The sequence below is a fragment of the Nerophis lumbriciformis genome, linkage group LG20, assembly GCF_033978685.3.
Source record: "Nerophis lumbriciformis linkage group LG20, RoL_Nlum_v2.1, whole genome shotgun sequence".
NCBI lineage: Eukaryota > Metazoa > Chordata > Actinopteri > Syngnathiformes > Syngnathidae > Nerophis > Nerophis lumbriciformis.
In genome coordinates this window covers 10,047,577-10,060,960 of record NC_084567.2, presented here as the reverse complement: position 1 = coordinate 10,060,960, position 13,384 = coordinate 10,047,577, and positions in this window count along the sequence as shown.

The following is a 13,384-nucleotide window of genomic DNA, read 5'->3' as shown; positions in this document are numbered from 1 at the left end:
AAGATAGGATCAAGTATTATTTGGATAGGCTGCTTTTTCTATGTTGGTGTACCTAATGGTATGACCGGTGAATGTATATAATGTTTTTGAAAATGTTTTTTTGACATTCCGGAACAAAATGGAGGTGACGACTTTGAGAGATGTATTGAAAAAGCCCAGTTTTTTCCAATTAAAATGTGATAAAAAAAAAGGGTGGGGCGTGGTTTCCATGGCAATCTGGGAACAAATGACTCAAAAAAATGGGTTCAAGAAGAAACTTTGGAGGAAAATGTACACAAAATTGAAACGTAAAGCTTATCCAAAACATTTTTTTTTATTGTATTTTTTAAATGTAAAAAAAAAAATAAAATAAAAAAAAAGGTCCTCTTTTAAGCATTTTTCCGTATTTATTCAACCCATTTTTTAAATTATTTTATATGTTTTTTTTCTGTTACCAGAACAGCACAAAAGTATTTTTCTTTATTAATTTTTTCTTGTTTGTATTTTACCAGAAAATTTCTAAAAGTTCTTAACCGATGTGTCCTATTTTTTGTAAGTATTGTACGGGAACATTTACTTAGTGTAAGAGATTTTTTTTGTCTGTTAATTTTTCACCCATTTTTTTTTTTTTTACCAAGTACAAAACCTATTAATGTGTTGTTTTTTTTTAATGTTACCAGCATTACTTCAAAATTATAGATTTTTAAAATTATTTTTGTTTGTATTTTACCAGCAAATTTCAAAAAGTTCTTAACCAATGTGTCCTATTTTTGTATGTTTTACACAAGAAAAATGTACTTGCTGTAAGCGATTTTTTTTATAATTTAACCAGTAACTTCACCAAGAACAAAACCTATTAATTAATTAATTAATATTAATAAGATGCGATACAAGCCACTGTGACACTATTGTTATTTTTTTTTAATGTTTTTATTTTATTTTTTATGAATGGCTGTGATGATAATGTAAATAAGGAAATTGTAATCACTGCTATGTCAGATTTTTAATTGATACTGTTGTTGATATTATTAATTTTTGTTTGACTACTTTATGAATTGTTTTGTGTCATGTTTGTGTGTCCTCTCAGTTGCTCTGTTGATTGTTATTCTGAATGTTGCTGGTTTTGGAATTGGAATTGTATTATTATGGTACTATTGTGTATTATTTTGATGGACTGATTAATAAAAATAAAAAAATAATACAATTTTAAAAAAAAACTATTAACAGCATAGTTCACGATTTAAAAGTACCAATTTTTGTACATTGTTTGTTTCTGCGGCCAAAGTAAAAAAATAAATATATATATTTTTTAAATTAAGCAATTTTCACTTTTTTTCTTTAATTTGTATCTTACCAACAAATGTCTCGGCAGATACATTTATTAAGTACTTCATTGATTTTTAGATCGATTGATTTCTCACCAGTTTGTACACCAAAAAGCACTTTAGTGATTTTCATTACCTTTGTTTCTGTTCCCAGTTTAACGTTTAGGAGAGCTTTTTCTTATTGTGCGGTTTAACGTTTATTTTTGTGTTTACATCTGTATTTCCCCCCCAAATTAACCAGATTTTTAATTACTGATGGACGGTGTTGGATGTTTTTGTGCGGGATGTGAATCTTACAACAACTCACAATTCTTGGGTGAGATTTCGATTCCGAATCGTTTGTCGATTCAAACCAATTGTGGCGATTTATTGTTATGCGTGTAAGATTTTGAGAAGTATTTTTAGCAGAGTTCTTACAGAGGGCTTTCTTTTCGTTTGCAGGATCTTTGACTAACGTTTTTGCAGTAGATCCTTAAAACAGCAGTGTGGATGTCATTTACATGATCCTTGATTGGTGTTTTTGAAGTAGATCCCTAAAAACAGCAATGTTCCTGTCGTTCACACAATCTTCAACTTGTGTTTTTTTTGCAGTAGATCCTTAAAAACAGCAGTGTTGATGTCATTTAGAAGATCTTTGATTATATGGTTTTTTTTTTTGCAGACGATCCTTAAACACAGCAGTGTTCCTGTCATTTACAAGATCTTTGACTAGTGTTTTTTGCAGTAGATCCTTTAAAAACAGCAGTGTTGATGTCATTTATAAGACCTTTGACGAGAGTTTTTGCAGTAAATTCCGAATAACAGCAACGTTTCTGTCATTTACACGATCTTTGACTAGTGTTTTTTGCAGAAGATCCTTAAAAACAGCAGTGTTGATGTCATTTACAAGATGTTTGACTAGTGTTTTGCAGTAAATTCTTAAAAACAGCAATGTTGACGTCATTTATAAGACCTTTGACTAGAGTTTTTGCAGTAAATCCCGAAAAACCGCAGTGTTTCTGTCATTTACAAGATCTTTGACTAGTGTTTTTTGCAGAAAATCCTTAAAAACATCAGTGTTGATGTCATTTAGAAGACCTTTGACTCAAGGTTTTGCAGTAAATCCCAAAAACAGTATTTCTGTCATCTACACGATCTTTGACTAGTGTTTTTTGCAGAAGATCCTTAAAAACATCAGTGTTGATGTCATTTACAAGATGTTTGACTAGTGTTTTTTTGCATAAGATCCTTAAAAACAGCAGTGTTGATGTCATTTACAAGATATTTGACTAGTGTTTCTGCAGTGAATCCTTAAAAATAGCAGTGTTGATGTCAATTACAAGATGTTTGACTAGTTTGTTGCAGTAGATCCTTAAAAACAACAGTGTTGATGTCATTTACAAGATGTTTGACTAGTGTTTTTGCAGTAAATCCTTAAAAACCGCAGTGTTGATTTACTTCACCATATATTTGACTAGTGTTTTTGCAGTAAATCCTTAAAAACATCAGTGTTGATGTCAATTACAAGATCTTTGACTCGTGTTTTTGCAGTAGATCCTTAAAAATAACAGTGTTGATGTCATTTAGAAGACCTTTGACTAGAGTTGTTGCAGTAAATCTCAAAAAACAGCAGTGTTTCTGTCATTTACAAGATCTTTGACCAGTGTTTTTTGCAGATCCTTAAAAACAGTAGTGTTGATGTCATTTACAAGATGTTTGACTAGTGTTTTTGCAGCAGATCCTTAAAAACAGCAGTGTTGATGTCATTTAGAAGACCTTTGACTCGAGTTTTTGCATTAAATTCCGAAAAACAGCAGTGTTTCTGTCATTTACAAGATCTTTGACTAGTGTCTTTGCAGTAAATCCTTAAAAACAGCAATGTTATGTCATTTACAAGATCTTTCAATAGCATTTTTTTTTCTTCAGAAAATCCTTAATAACAGCAGTGTTGATTTACTTTACCATATATTTGACAAGTGTTTTTGCAGTAGATCCTTAAAAACAGCAGTGTTGATGTCATTTAGAAGACCTTTGACTAGAGTTTTTGCAGTAAATTCCGAAAAACAGCAGCGTTTCTGTCATTTAAAAGATCTTTGCAGTAAATCCTTAAAAACAGCAGTGTTATGTCATTTACAAGATCTTTCACTAGTGTTTTTTTTTTTCAGAAGATCCTTAATAACAGCAGTGTTGATTTACTTCACCATATATTTGACAAGTGTTTTTGCAGTAAATCCTTAAAAACAACAACGTTGATGTCAATTACAAGATTTTTGACTAGTGTTTTTGCAGTAGATCCTTAAAAACATCAGTGTTGATGTCATTTACAAGATGTTTGACTAGTGTTTTTTTGCATAAGATCCTTAAAAACAGCAGTGTTGATGTCATTTACAAGATATTTGACTAGTGTTTCTGCAGTGAATCCTTAAAAACAGCAGTGTTGATGTCAATTACAAGATGTTTGACTAGTTTGTTGCAGTAGATCCTTAAAAACAGCAGTGTTGATGTCATTTACAAGATGTTTGATTAGTGTTTTTGCAGTAAATCCTTAAAAACAGCAGTGTTGATTTACTTCACCATATATTTGACTAGTGTTTTTGCAGTAAATCCTTAAAAACAGCAGTGTTGATGTCAATTACAAGATCTTTGACTCGTGTTTTTGCAGTAGATCCTTAAAAATAACAGTGTTGATGTCATTTAGAAGACCTTTGACTAGAGTTGTTGCAGTAAATCTCAAAAAACAGCAGTGTTTCTGCCATTTACAAGATCTTTGACCAGTGTTTTTTGCAGATCCTTAAAAACAGTAGTGTTGATGTCATTTACAAGATGTTTGACTAGTGTTTTTGCAGCAGATCCTTAAAAACAGCAGTGTTGATGTCATTTAGAAGACCTTTGACTCGAGTTTTTGCATTAAATTCCAAAAAACAGCAGTGTTTCTGTCATTTACAAGATCTTTGACTAGTGTCTTTGCAGTAAATCCTTAAAAACAGCAATGTTATGTCATTTACAAGCTCTTTCAATAGCATTTTTTTCCCCAGAAAATCCTTAATAACAGCAGTGTTGATTTACTTTACCATATATTTGACAAGTGTTTTTGCAGTAGATCCTTAAAAACAGCAGTGTTGATGTCATTTAGAAGACCTTTGACTAGAGTTTTTGCAGTAAATTCCGAAAAACAGCAGCGTTTCTGTCATTTACAAGATCTTTGCAGTAAATCCGTAAAAACAGCAGTGTTATGTCATTTACAAGATCTTTCACTAGTGTTTTTTTTCTCAGAAGATCCTTAATAACAGCAGTGTTGATTTACTTCACCATATATTTGACAAGTGTTTTTGCAGTAAATGCTTAAAAACAACAACGTTGATGTCAATTACAAGATTTTTGACTAGTGTTTTTGCAGTAGATCCTTAAAAACAGCAGTGTTGATGTCATTTTAAAGATCTTTGACGAGAGTTTTTGCAGTGAATCCCGAAAAACAGCAGTGTTGATGTCATTTACAAGATCTTTGACTAGTGTTTTTTGCAGTAAATCCTTAAAAACAGTAATGTTGATGTCATTTACAAGATGTTTGACTAGTGTTTTTGCACTAAATCCTTAAAAACAGCATTTTTTATGTTATTTAGAAGACCTTTGTTTAGAGTTTTTTCTGTAAATAACGAAAAACATCAGCGTTTCTGTCATTTACAAGATCTTCGACTAGTGTTTTTGCAGTAGATCCTTAAAAACAGCATTTTTTATGTTATTTAGAAGACCTTTGTTTAGAGTTTTTTCTGTAAATAACGAAAAACATCAGCGTTTCTGTCATTTACAAGATCTTTGACGAGTGTTTTGCAGTAAATCGTCAAAAACAGCAGTGTTGATGTCATTTAGAAGATCTTTGACTGTTTTTTTTGCAGTAGATCGTTAAAAACAGCAGTGTTGATGTCATTTAGAAGATCTTTGACTAGTGATGGATGGTGTTGGATGTTTTTGTGCGGGATGCAAATCTCACAACAACTCACGATTCTTCTTGATTCCGATTCTTGGGTGAGATTTCGATTCCGAATCATTTGTCGATTCAAACCAATTGTGGCGATTTATTGTTGCGCGTGTGAATCTTCATAAAAACATTTCAAAACAGATCATAAATGCTCCTCCTGGCTTCTGACACGTGACGTTTTTTAGGATGGCCTAAACAACTATGTTAGTAAATATCAACTCTTGAAAATGATCGATCCATTCAGAATGGTAATAAATATGAATCGCAGTTCAATGTGAATCCACGATGTTGTATTTAAGTACATTTGACATCTTATTATTATTATCAAAAAATAAGCGATTAACTTGATGCCAGTAATATAATTCAGGAACAATAATTTAATACTATTTATACAACATGTATAGAATTAGTAAATAATAGTTCTAAATATTCAAATTGTAAATTTAGTCAAGGTATTTGTACATTTTACTTGAAAGTAAAATGTTAGATTATTTTTTTCCTGTCATTTACAAGATCTTTGACTAGTGTTTTTTGCAGAAGATCCTTAAAAACAGTAATGGTGATGTCATTTACAAGATGTTTGACTCGTGTTTTTGCAGTAAATCCTTAAAAACAGCAGTGTTGATATCATTTAGAAGACCTTTGACTAGAGTTTTCGCAGTAAATCCTTAAAAACAGCAGTGTTGATGTCAATTACAAGATCTTTGACTAGTGTTTTTGCAGTAGATCCTTAAAAACAGCAGTGTTGATGTCAATTACAAGATCTTTGAATAGTGTTTTTGCAGTGAATCCCGAAAAACAGCATTGTTTCTGTCATTTACAAGATCTTTGACTCGTGTTTTTGCAGTAAATCCTTAAAAACAGCAGTGTTGATGTCAATTACAAGATCTTTGACTATTTTTTTTGCAGTTGATCCTTAAAAACAGCAGTGTTGATGTCATTTAGAAGACCTTTGACTAGAGCTTTTGGAGTAAATCCTTAAAAACAGCAGTGTTGATGTCAATTACAAGATCTTTGACTAGTGTTTTTGCAGTGAATCCCGAAAAACAGCATTGTTTCTGTCATTTACAAGATCTTTGACTAGTGTTTTTTTGCAGAAGATCCTTAAAAACAGCAGTGTTGATGTCATTTACAAGATGTTTGACTAGTGTTTTTGCAGTAGATCCTTAAAAACAGCAGTGTTGATGTCATTTAGACGACCTTTGACTAGAGTTTTTGCAGTAAATCCCGAAAAACATCAGCGTTTCTGTCATTTATAAGATCTTTGACTGGTGTTTTGCAGTAGATCGTTCAAAACAGTTCTCTTTGAAGTCTTTTGATCTTCATTTTGAACATTTTCCTTTCTTTAGCCATTTTTGTAATATTTTATTCCGTTCCTTTCTGCAAATTGTCTGCATTTTTAATGAGTTTTTAATTATTTTATTTCACAAATGTATGTGTATGATCTGGACTGTAAGAAATAAGTAAGATTTCCTTGCCTTGAAAAATGTAAAAGTAGCATTAGAGTGGAACAACAAGTTGACTTTATACACTTAATCATGTTTCATTGTATCCATTAAAGCATATCTTACTGTATTTAAAATGTGCAAAGTGTGGGAAAATACAGTCGAAACATCACAAAATGCCACAAATTCAGTCAGAAATTTTGAATTTTCGGTAATTTCCGTAGATTGACGTCGAAATGGCAACACTTCTGCACTCTGACCACATTATTAGATCAGTCACACTGGAAATATGCAAAAAACTAGAGCAAGATGTGCTGTTTATCATTCACAATCCTTATGTGAGACATGAACATATATATTTCTCTTTTTAAATGCATTCAATGTAAAAAATAAATAAATACATTAAAAGTCTGTTTACAAGAAAGGCTCTCTATTTCGCTCACAAAACCCTCTAAAAAAACATCCCAAACCTGCCAACAAGACTCTTTATACATATCGTGACCTGGATATCAACCAAACATTAGCGATGTTGTTATTATAAGCGCTAAAGCAAACAAACTACTTTTTAGCAGCAGGTCGATAGCACATAGCTAAGTAGGCGTCTGCGACTTTGCTGCATTACTCGTCAAAGTTATTCTAGATCATAAATCACGCTTCTCATCTGGCTAGTAGGAGGATTTAGCCATGAATCTATAAGTTGTTCATCTGTGATATTCAACGTGTACACGGAGATGGAGACACACACGCACAACAAATACTTTTCCTTGTTAACCCCTCATGTGCATCACAATTAATTCTTCATCTAAACGGGAAGATATGAACTTCCTGTCAGTCGGCATCAAAGTGCGAGCAGACATCGTACAGTAAGCGATAATTTTATTATGTTTGTAGTTTATATTTCTTGTTGAGCACGTAGGAATACTGCTACATGATGCTTAAAAGCTGCTCAGTGGTCTAGTGGTTAGAGTGTGCACCCTGAGACTGGAAGGTCGTGAGTTTAAACCCCAAAGACTACAAAAATGGGAGCCATTGCCTCAGCATCAAGGGTTGGGATTGGGGCTTGAATCACCAAATGATTCCTGAGCGCGGCCACCGCTGCTGCTCACTGCTCCCCTCACCTCCCAGGGGGTGGAACAAGGGGATGGGTCAAATGCAGAGAATAATTTCACCACACCTAGTGTGTGTGTGTGACTATCAGTGGTACTTTCAACTTTAACTTTAGTGTTTCACTAAAGCTGGATCGGTTTAGCAGAGCTTCTAAAACTCGTAGCTCTTCCTCCTTATATTCAGGATCAACCATATATAAGAGTTTTTGCAGTAAATCCCCCAAAACATCAGCGTTTCTGTCATTTACAAGATCTTTGACTAGTGTTTTTGCAGTAAATCCTTAAAAACAACAGTGTTGATGTCAATTACAAGATCTTTGACTAGTGTTTTTTGCAGAAGATCCTTAAAAACAGTAATGTTGATGTCATTTACAAAATGTTTGACTAGTGTTTTTGCAGTAAATCCTTAAAAAACAGCAGTGTTGATGTCAATTACAAGATCTTTGACCAGTGTTTTTGCAGTATATCCTTAAAAACAGCAGTGTTGATGTCATTTAAAAGATCTTTGACTAGAGTTTTTGCAGTGAATCCCGAAAAACATCAGCGTTACAAGATCTTTGACTAGTGTTTTGCAGTAGATCCTTAAAAACAGCAGTGTTGATGTCATTTAGAAGATCTTTGACTAGAGTTTTTGCAGTGAATCCCAAAAAACAGCATTGTTTCTGTCATTTACAAGATCTTTGACTAGTGTTTTTTTGCAGAAGATCCTTAAAAACAGTAATGGTGATGTCATTTACAAGATGTTTGACTAGTGTTTTTGCAGTAACTCCTTAAAAACAGCAGTGTTGATGTCATTTAGAAGACCTTTGACTAGAGTTTTTGCAGTAAATCTTTAAAAACAGCGGTGTTGATGTAAATTACAAGATCTTTGACTAGTGTTTTTGCAGTAGATCCTTAAAAAAAGCAGTGTTGATGTCATTCAAAAGATCTTTGACTAGAGTTTTTGCAGTGAATCCCGAAAAACAGCATTGTTTCTGTCATTTACAAGATCTTTGACTAGAGTTTTTCGCAGAAGATCCTTAAAAACAGTAATATTGATGTCATTTACAAGATGTTTGACTCGTGTTTTTGCAGTAAATCCTTAAAAACAGCAGTGTCGATGTCAATTACAAGATCTTTGACTAGTGTTTTTGCAGTGAATCCCGAAAAACAGTATTGTTTCTGTCATTTACAAGATCTTTGACTAGTGTTTTTGCAGAAGATCCTTAAAAACAGTAATATTGATGTCATTTAAAAGATGTTTGACTAGTGTTTTTGCAGTAAATCCTTAAAAACAGCATTGTTTCTGTCATTTACAAGATCTTTGACTAGTGTTTTTCACAGAAGATCCTTAAAAACAGTAATATTGATGTCATTTACAAGATGTTTGACTAGTGTTTTTGCAGTAAATCCTTAAAAACAGCAGTGTTGATGTCAATTACAAGATCTTTGACTAGAGTTTTTGCAGTGAATCCCGAAAAACAGCAGCGTTTCTGTCATTTACAAGATCTTTGACTAGTGTTTTTTGCAGAAGATCCTTAAAAACAGTAATATTGATGTCATTTACAAGATGTTTAACTAGTGTCTTTGCAGTAAATCCTTAAAAACAGCAGTGTTGATGTCATTTTAAAGACCTTTGACTAGAGTTTTTGCAGTAAATCCCGAAAAACATCAGCGTTTCTGTCATTTACAAGATCTTTGACTGGTGTTTTGCAGTAGATCGTTAAAAACAGCAGTGTTGATGCCATTTAGAAGACCTTTGACCAGTGATGGATGGTGTTGGATGTTTTTGTGCAGGATGCGAATCTCACAGCAACTCACAATTCTTCTTGATTCCGATTTTTGGGTGAGATTTCGATTATATTCAGGATCAACGATATAAGGTGCTGGATCGTCATTTTTCCCAAAGTAATCATCGTTGGCGTTCACAAAGTCTGCTTGATTAGCATCGTTGTTAATGGGGAAGGGATCTACCTCACGTGATCACATGACTGGCTAGCTCATTATTAAAGTTAAAGTACCACTGATAGTCACACACACACACTAGACGTGGCAAAATTATTCTCTGCACTTGACCCATCCCCTTGTTCCACCCCCTGGGAAGTGAGGGGAGCAGTGAGCAGCAGCGATGGCCACGCTCGGGAATCATTTTGGTGATTTAACCCCCAATTCCAACCCTTGATGTTGAGAGCCAAACAGGGAGGTAATGGGTACTAATTTTATAGTCTTTGGTATGACTCACGAACCTACCGATCTCCCTCAAAATGGTTAATATTTTAATCATGTCGATTTATTTGCAAACTACGGAAGTCTTTAGGTGACATAAATCAGACATATGTGATACTAGCTTCAATATGGAGGCAACTTGTTTTTCCATTCTACTGATACTTTTAGAGAACAGAGGTCGGCAACCTTCTACGATTCAAAACATTTGCTCTCCTCTTCCCCTGAAGTAAAGTAGTTTTGAGCTTTTAACATTTTTTTCCATATTTCACAGGCAACAGAAGCATTCCATTCAACTATTGATTTTTTTTTCTGACATTTTATCGTCCTGATGTCTCCACTCAAGAACCACATTGCCCCGCCCCCTTTTCTTGCCTCATCCAATAACAGAACTTGTGCAATAGAGGGGATACCGACCCCCGTTCTAATTTGTGAGTGTGGGGCTAACATTTTGTACGTAAAACAACAAATATAGAGGCACATTTTAAGAACATTTGACGTTTTCTTCACCAGAGCAAGTTACCACCAGGCCAAGGTGAAAAGGAGCTGGGAGCTCCTGATTGAAGACAATCAAAGAGGTAATCATAACAAAAGGTCATGTGATGAGTAGCCCTTCACAAATTAAAAGGACACCATTAACTTCCTTACGGTCATCAAAAAAGGAAACAACCAACCTTTTTAAAAGCCAACCGATGTGTCCGTGTTTTTTTTTTTTTTACAGATAAAAATATTTGACTTCAAATCACAGGGTCGACGCTAACGAGCACACATGCTACAAGGATATCTACGTGCAGACGCCACAAAGCTACGAAGTCTTTTAGAGTTACACGTTCGTCCACACGTTTACGACAAGGAAAATATATATATTTTTTTCAGTTTTTTTGTTTTGTTTGTTGTTGTTGTGTTCCATCACAGGCACCAAAATGACTACATTCAAAAGTGGTTGGCAGGACTTAGAAAGACAGCAAGGAGCTGTTTGAGTGGGTCTGGGTTCTTACGGCTCCTTTCCATAAATATGTCATCATGTTGGAAAAATCGTCCCGAATTAAAATAAAATAAAAAGGAATGTTGCACAAACATGTTGTTAAATTGCTCAATTATTCAATGTAATTCTCTATTGGGTCTCATTAGATCAAAGGTGCACTAAGGCAGCTTCCACCTACCAACTTTAATTTTTTTTTTTGGGCCCTTGGCTAGAAAAAATCATAATATTTTGAGAAATTAGGCTTAATTTTACAGAAAATGTTGACTATTTCAAAAATAAACCCAACCAACACTGGTATGTACAAATGGTATGTCGTTTTTCGTTCATTGTAATTGATTAAAAAAAAAAATGTTTTTTTTAAAAATGGTAAAAACTGTGGTCCGTGTACCTCCCGTTTATTCGATTTCGAATCCTCAAATGCAAATCAAAAAACTAATTTTGGGACATTTTTTTCTATTTTTTTTTTCTGAAACAAAAGTTGGATTTAATGACACTTTTTTAAAACGAAAACTGCTAAACAAAGGTGTTAGCGTTATGCTAAAAACATGCTAAACGCCAAGAAAATGCTAAAAATACTGCTTCAATTTCACATATAAACACACATTTTTGCATTTTGGATAAAAACAAATTGGATTTTTGTGTTTATCTGGAAAAACAAAATTCCATAAAAGGAAAACAGCACAAAGTCAAATTGTATGGCAATATTTGAATTTGAGCCCTTTTTTTGCTTGTTTTCAAATCTGCCATATATAGTAAAAATCGAAAAAAACGGCCCTAACTTTGTTTTTTGATTAGCGTTCCAGAATTGGAAACAGAATGAACGAAAGGCACACAGGTTTGTGTACCTTCCCGTTCATTCTTTTTCCAATTCTTGAATGAAAATCAAAAAACAAATTTCGGGGCATTTTTTTCTATTTTCATTTCTGAAACAAAAGTTGGACAACTATTTAATGACACTTTTTTAGAACAAAAACTGCTAAACAAAGGTGTTAGCGTTATGCTAAAAACATGCTAAACACCAAGGAAACGCTAAAATACTGATTCCGGTTCAATTTGTCACACACAGATAAACACGAATTGGGTTTTTGCGTATATCTGGAAAAACAAAAATCCATAAAAGGAAAACAGCACAAAGTCAAATTGTATGGCAATATTTGAATTTGAACCCTTTTTTGTTTGTTTTCAAATCTGCCATTTTTAGTAAAAATCGAAAAACGTCCCTAACTTTGTTTTTTGATTATCGTTTCAGAATTGGAAACAGAATGAACAAAAGGCACACAGGTTCTAAAAACATGCTAAACACCAAGGAAACGCTAAAATACTGATTCCGGTTCAATTTGTCATCAAACAGTTAAACACGAATTGGATTTTTGCGTTTATCCTTTTATTCCATAAAAGGAAAACAGCACAAAGTCAAATTGTATGGCAATATTTGAATTTGAACCCTTTTTTGTTTGTTTTCAAATCTGCCATATATAGTAAAAATCGAAAAATGACCTAACTTTGTTTTTTGATTAGCGTTCCAGAATTGGAAACAGAATGAACAAAAGGTACACAGGTCCGTTTACTTTCCCGTTCATTCTTTTTCCAATTCTTGAATGAAAATCAAAAAACAAATTTCGGGGCATTTTTTTCTATTTTCATTTCTGAAACAAAAGTTGGACAACTATTTAATGACACTTTTTTTAGAACAAAAACGGCTAAACAAAGGTGTTAGTGTTATGCTAAAAACATGCTAAACGCCAAGGAAACGCTAAAATACTGCTTAAATTTGTCATCACACATATAAACACGCATTTTTACATTTTGGATAAACACGAACTGGATTTTTGTGTTTATCTGGAAAAACAAAAATCCATAAAAGGAAAACAGCACAAAGTCAAAATATATGGCAATATTTGAATTTGAACCCTTTTTTGTTTGTTTTCAAATCTGCCATATGTAGTAAAAATTGAAAAACGGCCCTAACTTTGTTTTTTGATTAGCGTTCCAGAATTGGAAATAGAACGAAAGGTACACAGGTTTGTGTACCTTCCCGTTCATTCTTTTTCCAATTCTTGAATGAAAATCAAAAAACAAATTTCGGGGCATTTTTTTCTATTTTCATTTCTGAAACAAAAGTTGGACAACTATTTAATGACACTTTTTTAGAACGAAAACTGCTAAACAAAGGTGTTAGCGTTATGCTAAAAACATGCTAAACGCCAAGGAAACGCTAAAATACTGCTTAAATTTGTCATCACACATATAAACACGCATTTTTGCATTTTGGATAAACACGAATTGGATTTTTGTGTTTATCTGGAAAAACAAAAATCTATAAAAGGAAAACAGCACAAAGTCAAATTGTATGGCAATATTTTAATTTGAACCCTTTTTTGTTTGTT